This window comes from Mastomys coucha, unplaced genomic scaffold (genome assembly GCF_008632895.1).
Source record: "Mastomys coucha isolate ucsf_1 unplaced genomic scaffold, UCSF_Mcou_1 pScaffold22, whole genome shotgun sequence".
Classification (NCBI taxonomy): Eukaryota; Metazoa; Chordata; class Mammalia; order Rodentia; family Muridae; genus Mastomys; species Mastomys coucha.
Genome location: NW_022196905.1, coordinates 170,618,920 through 170,631,397, shown reverse-complemented (window position 1 = coordinate 170,631,397; position 12,478 = coordinate 170,618,920). Strand labels below are relative to the sequence as shown.

General features: G+C 35.5%; 1 long non-coding RNA gene across 1 annotated transcript; it reads right to left on the bottom strand.

Annotated features, from left to right (window-relative positions):
• Nucleotides 1-874: 874 nt before the first annotated feature.
• LOC116071285 lies at nt 875-11,944 on the bottom strand. The gene is made up of 3 exons (XR_004110805.1): nt 11,898-11,944; nt 4,142-4,245; nt 875-1,046 (listed from the first exon to the last, which is right to left on the bottom strand). It is a non-coding gene; the product is annotated as an uncharacterized LOC116071285 (long non-coding RNA).
• Between the last annotated feature and the right edge of the window lie 534 nt (nt 11,945-12,478).

Genomic DNA, 12,478 nt, shown 5'->3' with positions numbered 1-12,478 from the left:
CTGGTATGCACCTAAGTTTATTGTTAATGATGAAGCAATATATCAATTTGCTCATGTTTCATTGGCATGCATGTTTCATTTTCTTTGCATATATACATATATACATATATATATACACACAGAAGTGGGATAATGGGCTCACATAGCACATCTAGTTTTAGGAGTTTTGAGGACTCTCAACAGTTTTTCTCTGTCAAAAATCAATAAGATGTCCTTTTCCTCTGCTTCCTCCCTGATATATTTCTCTTGACATTAGTTTTTCATTTTTGTTAATAGTAACAGGACTGAGATGTTTGATTCCCTAACAGCTAGTAAAGTTTGCCATTTCTTCATATATTTGCTTGTCATCTGAATATCTTCTATTGAGAAGTATCTATTCATATCACCTAGACTTTCAGTGTAGTTTTTTGGGTTTCCAGTGAATCTTCTTGATGTTAGTCCTCTATAGTGTGAGTTCTTCTCAGGCATATCTGCTCTGTAGCTAGCTTTTTTTGTTTTGGTTTGTTTTGGTTTGGTTTGATTTGGTTTTCTTTTGGGGGGGGTTGGTGGGGAAGGGGTTGTTTGTTTGTTTTTTCCACTATCCGTTATTTCTGTTGCTATGCAAAGCCTTTAGCCTGATAGAATCTCATTTGTGCTTTTTGCTGTCACTGTGATGGTACAAACAATACTTTGAAGTGTCTTCCCCTTTGTGTTCTCCTGACACTTTCACAGTTTTGTGTCTGACACACAGACCTTGAGGATCCACCTTGAGATTTGCATTGGGCAAGTGATCAGGGCCAAGTGAGAATCTTTCTCAGGGGATAATTCACTCTGCAGAACTGCTTATTCTCCAGTGTGGGTTTTGGTACATTGAAGAAATCCAGTCAGCAGCAAATACATGGAATTCTTTTATTTTCTTCCCCTGACCTCTGCATCTGCTTTTACGGCAATACTAGAACATACATTAAAGTGGTAGCTTGAGCTTTCTTCTTTTTTGTTAAAATCATTTGGGCTGGTCACGGTCATAGTCTCTCTTGCTTCTGTTGATCTGAGGATTGGTTCATAGTCTGGAGAATAGCATTGATATTTTAGTATTAATGACGTTGAAATTATAATTCATTTTGTCAGTGTGCAACCTGTCTTAGTCCCTGTTCTATTATCATGAAGAGAAATCATGACCAAGGCAACTCTTACAAAAATAAAACACTTAATTGAGGTTGGAGGCTTGCTTACTGTTCCTAAAGTTTTAGTCCATCATTATCATGGCAGTGACCATGATGGTAGAGGGCATGGTGCAGGAGAGGTAGCTGAGAGCTACATCCTGTTCTGCAAGGAGAGAAAGAGAGAGAGAGAGAGAGAGAGAGAGAGAGAGAGAGAGAGAGAGAGAGAGAGAGAGAGAGAGAGAGAGAGAGAGAGGGAGAGAGAGAGACTAGGGATATAGCTTGGGATTTTGAAGCCTCAAAGCCCACCCCCAGTGCCAGACTTCCTTGAACAAGGCTGTACCTACTGATACTTATAATCCTATGGAAGAGCTCCACTGTATGGTGACTAAGCATTCAAATGTATGAACCCATGTGGGTCATTATTACTCAATCCACCACATAACATTTTCAATAATTAATATAAAAGGACTTATATTAATTTGTAAGCATGTGTTATCTTTAATTTCATTCATCTGCCACATGGTTAAAGTTATGGTAAGATTGCTCCAATCCCCTGCAGCTACAGAGGTACATGCCTGTAATTCCTAAAACCTGGGATATAGGAACAGAAGAATCAGATGTTCAAGATCATCCTTACCTACATAGCAAGTTGTTACGGGCCAACCTGATGTGTGTGTGTGTGTGTGTGTGTGTGTGTGTGTGTGTGTGTGTGTGTGAGTGTATGTGTGTGCATGTGTGTGTGTGTGAATATGTAGTACTGAGCAAAGTCATCTTTTGTTTTTTCTTATTCTATTTTTATGTTGGGTATGATATTGATTGATTGGTTGGGGCATATTGATTTGTTGTCCTGAGGTATGTACTTTTTATACTAAAATTCCTTGAACTTTTATGAAGAAGAGTTGTTGAATTTCAATGCTTTTCTGAATCTACTTGGATGATTATATTTGTTTTGTTCTTTGGTTTGTTGATATGATATACTACATTTATTTATTTGTATATGTTGAACCATCTCCCACCATGGAAGTATTACACCCAATATTATAAAATAAGAATGATTAGATATAAAGAGACGTTAATCGAAATACAATATTAAAAGTCACCAATATTACATTTCCATAAACAGAAGGATTATCAAGACAAAAACAATCAAGCAGCAGTGTTAAAGTATATCCCAGACCTAATACAATGTTTACAGAACAATTTATCCAAGAGTTGTAAAATTCATGTTCTGAGCATGCACACAGGATAGATTGTAGGAACTCAATCATACACTAGATCACAAAACAAGACTCAAATAATTTCTATTCTGACCATGATCAAACAAATGCAAAGTTAAACGATTAAATGTACTTTAGCCATTATGTAAATTTATAAAAACTGAATGAACAGTGTGCATTCAAATGAGCGATGGATCAGTGAAAGAATAGAAAATAGCATTACAATTTTTTTGAAACAAATGAAAACAGAAACACTAGAAAATAAACCACATGGAAAACAGGAAAAGGCTAAGAGAGAAGTATAAAGCAATGACAAAAAATAACTTCTTACACTTGAAAAATAAATAATTCATAGTCAAAGAGGAAGTCCTGTGGGGAATCCAAAAGTACCTAGAAATAAGTTAAAATTGGATTGCAACATTTATGAGAACAGTAAAAGCAGAGATAAGGGAAAATCCTTTAGCACTAATTACTAATAAGCAAAGGCTTATGTTTATAATCTAGGTATATAAAAAGAGAATAATCCAGTTGTTAGGACAGAAGCACAAAATAAACCCTGATGAGTTAAGGAAAGTTTTACAGATTGCCACAAAAATCTATGAAATAGGGGAAGATTCACCCCAATAGTTAGCTGGTCACCTTGCAAAGATCAGTAACATAAGCAAAAAAAAATCTAAGAACACTGGCAAAGAAAGACAGCAAGAAGATACAAATTGCCAATTTAGGGAATAAAACACAAAACCACAAACAGCTACAGATGTTTCAGATATGAAAAGTCTAATTTTTTTTTATCACTGTGTAAGGATTCCTAACAGAACCAGTTATGAGAAGAAAAGATTTAATTTAGATTCTGGTTTCATAGAGATTCTGTCCATCGTAGAAGGATAAAGCATGTCAAGTGGGTCAGACCATTTGGCCTGACCCATGGTCAGATCATACAGCAATAGCTTGTTTACATGATGTCCTGGGAGGCAGATAAAGCAATCTCACAAGAGTGTTGAGTGAAGCTTCCAAAGGCCTGCTCTTCCTCCCCCTCCTTTCTTTTCTGTTATTCACTACACCTGAAGGCTCACTGCTTTAGAATGGTACCATCAGTTAGAGGACCTATGATCAAAATATGAACCTGTAGCGGAAACTTTTTACCTGAAACTTTACACCCTACAATTCAAACAATACCAGTTTATAACTCAGAATTCCACAGAAAGAGAACCAGGTCCAGGTGGTTTCACTAACTGGGCTGAAACTCCTTTAAAGATAAATAGTATTGATTCTATTTAATCTCTTTCAATAAATATAAAAGAAAGACAGACTCCTCCTCAAAAAAAAAAAAAAAACGCAAGAAAACTGTAGTCTAACATCGTTCATGAATAAAATAAAATGATACTTTGCTTGGTTTACATTTCTTTACATCCTTTGTCATGTAGCACAACTAGTCTGATTTTCTAATATAGCTCAGGATGGTCTTGAACTCATAGAAATCTTCCTCCCTTAACATAAGCTAAAGGCATTACCATTTTGTAAGGCTTTGAAGATACTAGGTAATCCTGGAGTACTACTACTTTAAAAAAAAAAAGTAAAAGCATGATTATTTTAAAACATAAAACACTAGCATGTCAAACACTTAAAATCCAAGCACATAAAGAAGTTGAGCCCAGAGAATTATGTGTTCAAAGCTGGCTAGGGCCACATAGTGAGCTGCAGGCAAGACCAAAGCACATAGTGAGAAAGTGATATAAAAGAAATGTGTACTAGAGAAATGACGCTGTGGTTAACATCACTCACATAGTGGATTCAGTTCAGTTTTGAGGATTGACATAGAACAAACAACAACAGTCTGTACTTGAAGCTCCAAGGCATTTGCCAGCCTCTTCCGACTCCATCGGCACCTGCACCCATACACACATTTCTACACGTTATACTATGATCAAAAATATAACATATTCAATTTGCATTAATAACTATATTACAGCATAAATGCATGATAATAATTAATAAATTAAGGTAGAAAATACAGGCCGTGGGTACAGCTTTGAAATAGAGTGCTCCATTAGTATACACAAGCTCCTAAGCTTGTTACTCAACACTTGCAGAACACTAACAGATTAATTTGAGCGAACAATGAAAATACTGCATAAGTCAGTTGGACATCTATGTTGTTTTAGTACTTAAACTTAATCGACTCAGTTTTTCAGGTAGACAATCTAAATGGATAAATCACTTGACTGTATAGAGTCACAAACACATATAATCCATTAACTTTAAAAACTTTCATTTAATAAACATCATCTATTTTAAAACAATATACAGAAACCATATTATACTCCAAATAAAAAATTAAGTACTCTTACTCAGTATTGAGAATATGTTGCTTTACAGCAGCAATGTAAAAACAGTAGGTTACCTGGAATATGGAGTTAGAAAGAAATAGGAAGAGATAAAAGAGATAGGAGGAGATAGGGTGGCCAAAATTATACCTACCCACGAGGAAGGTACCTTAAAACATTAGACAGGAGCCTTTTTTTTTTTAAAAAGATTTATTTATTTTATTTATGAGTACAGTGTAGCTGTCTTCAGCCACACCAGAAGAGGGCATCAGATCTCATTACAGATGGTTGTGAGCCACCATGTGGTTGCTGGGATTTGAACTCAGGACCTTTGGAAGAGCAGTCAGTGCTCTTGACCGCTGAACCATCTCTCCAGCCCTAGACAGGAGCCTTTACTCAGCCATCTTGAACCTTTAATGATAATCCTTTGTTCCCCCAACATGTATAATATGTCAGGCAAAACCACACCCCAAGTATGTCAGCACATCAGTCCAATCAGCGACTTCCTTTTTTCTCTGCGGAGGTGGAGCTTCCGAATGTAACTGGAACCAGGTTGGAGGCATTGCAAATAGCAGGAGATGGGCAGAGAGGTGTGGCTATGAGAGGCAGGCCTCAAACCAGGAGGGTAACAAGAATAGAAAAAGTATTTAGTGTTATCATGTTTACTCAACAGTTTTACTCAAGTTCTTCATTACATGCTACAAGGAGCGAGATGTATATTAATAGTTCAGCAATTAGATATTAACAGATAAAACTACTTCGGTGTCATTGTCTGTTGTTCATCATGAGGAATTGACAATAGACCATATAGACTTAATAAATGAGTCTAGTAAAATTGTAGATAACATTAAAAAATAAATCTCAAGTTCATTCCCATGGCCTAGCAATGAACACATCAACAGCAAAGTTTTGGAATATGACACTGTTTATACTGCATAAGAAATAATTTAAATAGGGGTAGAAAAATGGAAATTTATATAATAAATATCTTAAAAATTGCAAGGCACAGATTTGTTTTTAAATTAGAGAAATCACAAATAGCTTGACCATAACAATAAAAACAATTCTTTTGAAACTTACATATAACATGACTCCATAAAACTACCAACAAATTAGTTGAGTCCTAAAATTTAATGAAGATGCAAAAGAACCAAAATAGATAAATGGATTTGTGGAAGACCAAAGTGGAGGATCTTGACATACTCAATTTAAAGACTTTCAAAGAAATAGAGAGATATACACCACATAGTACCAGTTGAAGGACATCACCAATAAAATAAAATGTGCCATGTGACATATACCTGCAGTAATCTGATCCATTTTATATTTAAGAGAGTTAAAGGAGTTGCATATCTCATCATTACAATCAAATTGTCTAGCATGCATCCCAAAATTCAATACCCAAAAATACAAAATAACATCCAAAGTACAGACACTGTTGAAATGGCAAAAAAAAAAAAATCAAAAGTCTTCTTATAAAAAGGATCAAAACCTTAAAAATGAAACAAACCAGCAGTTACATATAATAACAAAATGAAATCATAACATAAACAAGAAAGTCAGCAACATGGATGAGAAAGAAAGCAACAAGCATTGTATAAAAAATTCAGAGGGAACTTTGTTTTGAAGGGCAGATATTTGGAAATGTAAAATTAATCAAATTTCATTAAATAAAAGTTCAATGGAAAATACCTCTACTAAACTAAGCTAAGGAGAATGAAGAATATGAGAAATGGAAGACCATGTCAAGAAAATACTATAGAGATGCCAATAGTAATAATGACATCAAAAGCCTGACCATCATTTTTAAGAGCTCTGGGGAATAATCTATAGTTCAAATAAAGAATTAAACTTTTAAAAAATAAGTGATCTAAGAAATAAAAGATTAAGAAAACTATGTGACAAAATGATAGCCAGATATGGAGGTGTTTGACATTAATCCCTGTACTCAGGAGGTGAGAGGATCTCTGTGAGTTTTAGGCCACCATTTTCTAAATAGGGAGTTCCAAGCCAGAATGATCTAAATAATAAACTCCAGGCCAGCCAAAACTGCATCATGAGATTTATCTCAAAAATAAAATTTATAGGAGAAAATTTCTTAATTGATATCCATGTACCAGAAACATTTAGGTCACCAAAATAACATGCCAAGAGATAATTTTTTCCACAATATATTACAGTTTAAATATAAAAAGTACAACGTAAAATAATAGTATGAAAATCTTAGGGAGAAAAATTCCATCTCACTTGCAAAGGTAGCCCTGTCAGAAAAACATTGCATAAGTACCACATTCTAACCAATTGCACCACTGGAGTTAAAAAAATGTAAGCAAGGAAGCTCACTGAATAATCTGTGACCTGTTGGCACAAACCTGAAATTTGGGGATTCATTAAATAATATATTTCAAGCCCTGAAAGCAAATAACTATTAATTAGACTTACTATGTTTACCAAAGTTACCTTTTTAAATTGGTAGAGAAATAAAGACCTTATAAGACAACTATGAATAAGACCAGTTCAGGACTACCAGCAGTATTGCAGAAAATGCTTAGAGCAATCCTACACAAAGAAGAGGAAGAGAAATTTAATTATGAGAGTGAGAATAAATTTTATAAAAAGCATAGATAAACAAAAGATCTAGATAAGAATCAATCATACCCATTTCAGCAAACATTCATAGTCATCTCAGGATACACATACCCCCTTAATATAAATAGATGATAACTAAAAGGTCAAATGGTATTCAAGTGAACCCAAAAAGTTACTGGCAACAGCTAATCACTATTAATAAGAACCTTAAATATAAATGATCCTTCACTCTCAATAAAAGTCACCGACTAGGAGAACTTATTAAAACAAATAAAACACAATTGTTTACTATCTGTAGTAGGCATATTTGACTCACAAAAACTGACAGGGAAGTTGATATAACAGGCAAGCAGAATTCAAAACCAACAAATTAATTATACCTAACAAAACAGAGTGGAGTTAAAATTCTATATGATAAAAACCAGAACTATACTGAAGTTAATAAATAATTTATACACTGAATACTGGAATGCTCAGTTTCCTAAAACAAACAATACTGGACATAATAGTGGATGGTATAAATGCCACATTTGCATTAACAGATAAATCCGTGGGACTAAAAGAACCTCAGAATTAAACTGTACTACAGATCAATTCTTTCTCACAGTTATAGAATACAATTTTTTCATCATCCCATGGAATTTTCTGTGATATACATCACACATTAGATCATTATGCAGCTAAAACATAAGTAAATAATACGCAGATGGAAAAATCCCTGTACCCTATGAGATTACAATGGAATAAAATCAGAAATTAATAACAAGAGAAACTGCACTAACTATACAAGTATATGGAAATTAAGCAATATATTATTGAATGATCAGTGAATCACTGAACTATTCATAAAGGAGTTTTACAAATTCTTAGAATTATATAAAAATTAAAACACAACTTATCTGACACCACAATAAAGCAAAGGCAGTCATAATAGACAGAGTTTGGATGCTCATATTAAAATTGTAGAGACAAGATCTGCTTATGCATGTGTGCGATCCCAACTCCTGGGACATCAAAGTAAACAGAACTGGGAAGACAAGCACATTCTTAGCTATGTAGTGTGTTTGAGGCAACTCTGAGATACATGAGAAATGTTACAGAATCAAATTAATAATGATGGTAATTTTTACCAAACATCAAAAACTCATCTACATAGCTTAATGATGCAACACAAGGTCTTCAAAAAACAAAAAGCCAAACCCAGAAACAGTATATGCATAGAAATTGTAATTATCAGAACAGAAATCAACAAAGGGAGACTAACAAACTAGTTTATAGGTCCAAGCAAAGAGTTAGTTATTTGAAAGAATAAACAAGATCTCCATTCTAGACATAATAAACAATATGAACATCTAAATGAATGTAATTAGAGAAAAAAAAAGATAGCACAATGAAACCCAGTGAAATATTAGGGAATACTTTTGAAAAGTCATATTGTAAAGATCTAGAAGAAATGGGTGAATTTCTAGTTGTAAGTGACCTACCATAATTAAATCAAGAGAATATAAGCAAGCTAAACATATCTACAATAAACAATGAGACTGAATCATTTGCAGAGTCTACTTACAAAGCAAAGCCAAGAGCTACAGGAGCTGAATTCTACAAGACCTTCAAAAAGGAACTAACATGAACATTCCTTAGAACTATTTCATAAAATATAAAGTGAAAGAACATATGAAAGCCAGCCTAGGAAGCTAAATTACAAGGGCAGAGAACGAAAGAGAACTGTAGACCAACGGGTTATATTAACATAGACTCAAAACTTCTCAGTAAATATTCACATAGTGAATTTAGGCACACACACAAAATGATTGTATACCATGATCATCCTTGTTTTACTTCAGGAATGTGAACAGTACAATATAAAGACATCAGTATGTGAAGTATACTACTTGTGTAGACTCAGGACCAAAACTGTATGATCATCTCAATAGATTCAAAAAAGACCTATGACAAATTGCATCGTACCTCCATAACAAAAGCCCCAAACAAAGTAATAATGAGCTCATACTTCTAAATAAGGACTATATAGAACAAACCCAAAGCCAGCATATTAAATGGAGTGACTAGAAACCATCTACACTGATCCAGAAGACAAAAATGACCAGTCTCTCCCATCTTTCTCAAAATTGTTCTTGAAACCTTAAGCAATCATTCAGGAGGAAAGCGAACAGGAGAGGAAGTGAATTATCCGTGCATCCAAATATGAGCCCATTTTCCAAAGGCCCTGAAGACGTTTTCTAGAAAATTCTTAGAGCTGATACACACCTTCAGCATATATAAATCATTGTTTGTCTGTTTACTAATAAAAATATGATGAAAAAGAAATCAGAACGAACACATGCACAATAGGTACAAACGCGCTGAACGTAAACTTAACAAAGGACTAAAGAAACTCTACAATAGAAACTTTAGGACATCAAAGAGAAGTTGAAGACACTGAAGGATTTGGGAGGCTCCCACATGCTTAGAGAGAGGGAGAGTGAAAGCCAAAACTCTTATATGCCCAAATTCAAAGCAACCCGTTCCAAAATTCTAACAATATTCTTACAGAAATAGCAGGGAAAACAATCCTAAAGTTCATATGGATGTGCTTTCCAAAAGTGTTTTCCTGTGAATTTATTGAATTTTCTTTTAATTCCATTTTCATTATAGTAGTCTTATATTTTATATTAAATTATATATGCACATAACCTGTTGAACAATATGTGAATATTGTACTAGTTTGAGTAGAATGTAGAATCCATACATCAATGTGCTTTTCCTCTTATATGATTGTCAAATATTTCTTCTACCTTTGTTGTGATCTGTATTAAGCATAGCATCCAACAGGGTATCCAATATAAGAAGGGAAGCCCTATTGAAACACTCTTCCCATTGTTCTTTCTCCTTGATGTTAATGATTTCCCTTTGTCGTTTACCTCTGTTTAGAAGACTCCCTGAAGTTATTCATAGCAGGATTACATGTAAAAAGAATGGTCTCCTAATTTCCCTTGATCTGAGACTGTTTTGATTTCTTCCTTGCTCCTAAAGAATGTTTTTGCTGAGTACTGAACTTGACATTGACATTTCTTTTATTTTCCCACGTGAAAACACGGTGCCACATTTTTCTATCCCTGTGTTTCCTGAGTAAAAAGTACTACTGAACTGATTGTCTTTGAGGACAGGGAAGGAAATTTTTCTCTTTTCACTGCTCTAAACATGTATTCAGTTCAAGACATTGATCATCAATTTTTTAAAAAATTGTTTTTAATTGACAAATAAGTAGGATAAAATATAATATCGTCATTGTGTCTTCAATTATTTACTTCAGCCTCATTTTCTTTCTTCTTACCCTCTTGAAAATCTAAGGGCATAAACATCAGTTCTTTTCTTATAATAGTCATGTAGACTGTTTGAGGTTTATTTCTTCTCTCTTCATTTTTCATTCTTCCTTCCTTCTTTCCCTTCTTTATTTTTATTTCTTTTTTTTTTCTGTCTTTAAGACTGTTTAACATCTGTTTCCTGATTTGATGACCTCTGTTGTTCTGCCTTCAAACGCTCTACTAGTTCTTTTTTCTCTCTCCTTTTGTGATTGAGGTTAGACATTGAAATTCTGAAGAGGTTTGCAACCCCATAGGAAAAACAATATCAGCCAACAAGACCACCCAGAGATCGTAGGGACTAAACCACCAATCAAAGAGTATACATGGATGGGTCCATGGTTCCAGGTACATTTGTAGCAGAGGATGACCTTATTGAGCACCAATGGGAGGGAGATGCCCTTGATTCTATAGAGGTGTGATGCTCCATTGTAGGTGGTAATGCTTGAAGGGTAGGGCCAATAAGTAGGTGTGGGAGCGCTCTCTTAGAGGCAAAGAGGAGGGAGGATGAGATGGGGGTGTTTCAAAAGGGAGATCAGGAAGGGAGACAACATATGAAATGTAAATAAAATAACAAAAAAAGAAAGAAGAAAAAGAAAAAGAAAGAAAAGAAATTCTTATTCTAACAAATTTTCCTTCTCTTGTTTTTATTTTTTATTAGATATTTTCTTTATTTACATTTCAAATGATATATTCTTTCCTAGTTTCCCCTCCAAATAAACAAACAAACAAACAACAACAACAACAAAAAAAAAAAACCTGTTCCTTCCCTCCTCCCCCTGCTCACCAACAAACTCTATCCAGCCTCCTGGCCCTGGCATTCCCCTACACTGGGGCATAGAACCTTCACAGGGCCAAGGGCCTCTACTCCTTGATAACCAACTAGGCCATCCTCTGTTATACATATGCTGCTGGAGCCATGAGTCCCTCCATGTGTTCTCTTTGGTTGGTGGTAGTTTAGTCCCTGGAAGCTCTGAGGGTACTAGTTGGTTCATATTGTTGTTCTCGTAAGGGCTGCATACATTGTTAAAAGGTTCCTGAAATAAACTGCAAAAGGAAGAGCTCGGGTTGTGTCTTTCTTGCTGGTCAAGGCAGACGTGACAGTACTGTCATGTCCTCCCTGTTCTGTCCTTTCAACAATGTTTCTCCCGCCTGCTTCTTCCTCCTGTTCCTCCTGCCTGCTTCTCCTACTTCTGGCTTCTGCCTTCTGGCTTCTCCCGCTCCTGCCTCTCTCAAGCTGTTACTTAAGCTCCGCCTTCTTACCTCTGGGGAGCCAGTTACTTAAGCTCCGCCTTCCGGCCCACCCTCAGCCGTTGAGTACTCTCAAGCTTAGCCAATCCCAATGGGCCACGTGGCAAAAGCGGATAGGTCACCAGATGTGGAAGCAACCAATGGCAGCAAGCTTAGCCAAATGAGGGCTTGCTTATGAGACCTCTCACTCTTGGAATGGCTCTCCACGGTTGGACACTGTCAGAGCCTCTCAGGAGACAGCTATATCAGGCTCCTATTAGCAAGCAGTTGTTGGCATCCACAATACTGTATGGGTTTGATGTTTGAATATGGGAAGGGTTCCCAGGTGGAGCAGTCTCTGGATTGCTCTTCCTTCAGTCTCTGCTCCATAGTTTGTCTCTGCAACTCCTTCCATGGGTATTTTGTTCCCCCTCCTAAGAAGGAACAAAGTATCCACACTTTGGTTTTCTTTCTTCTTGAGTTTCTTGTGGTTGGTGGGTTGTTCTTCCTGTATTCAGAACTTCTGGGCAAATACCCATTTATCAGAGAGTGCATACCATGTGTGTTCTTTTGTGATTGGGTTACCTCACTCAGGATGATATTTTCCAGATCCA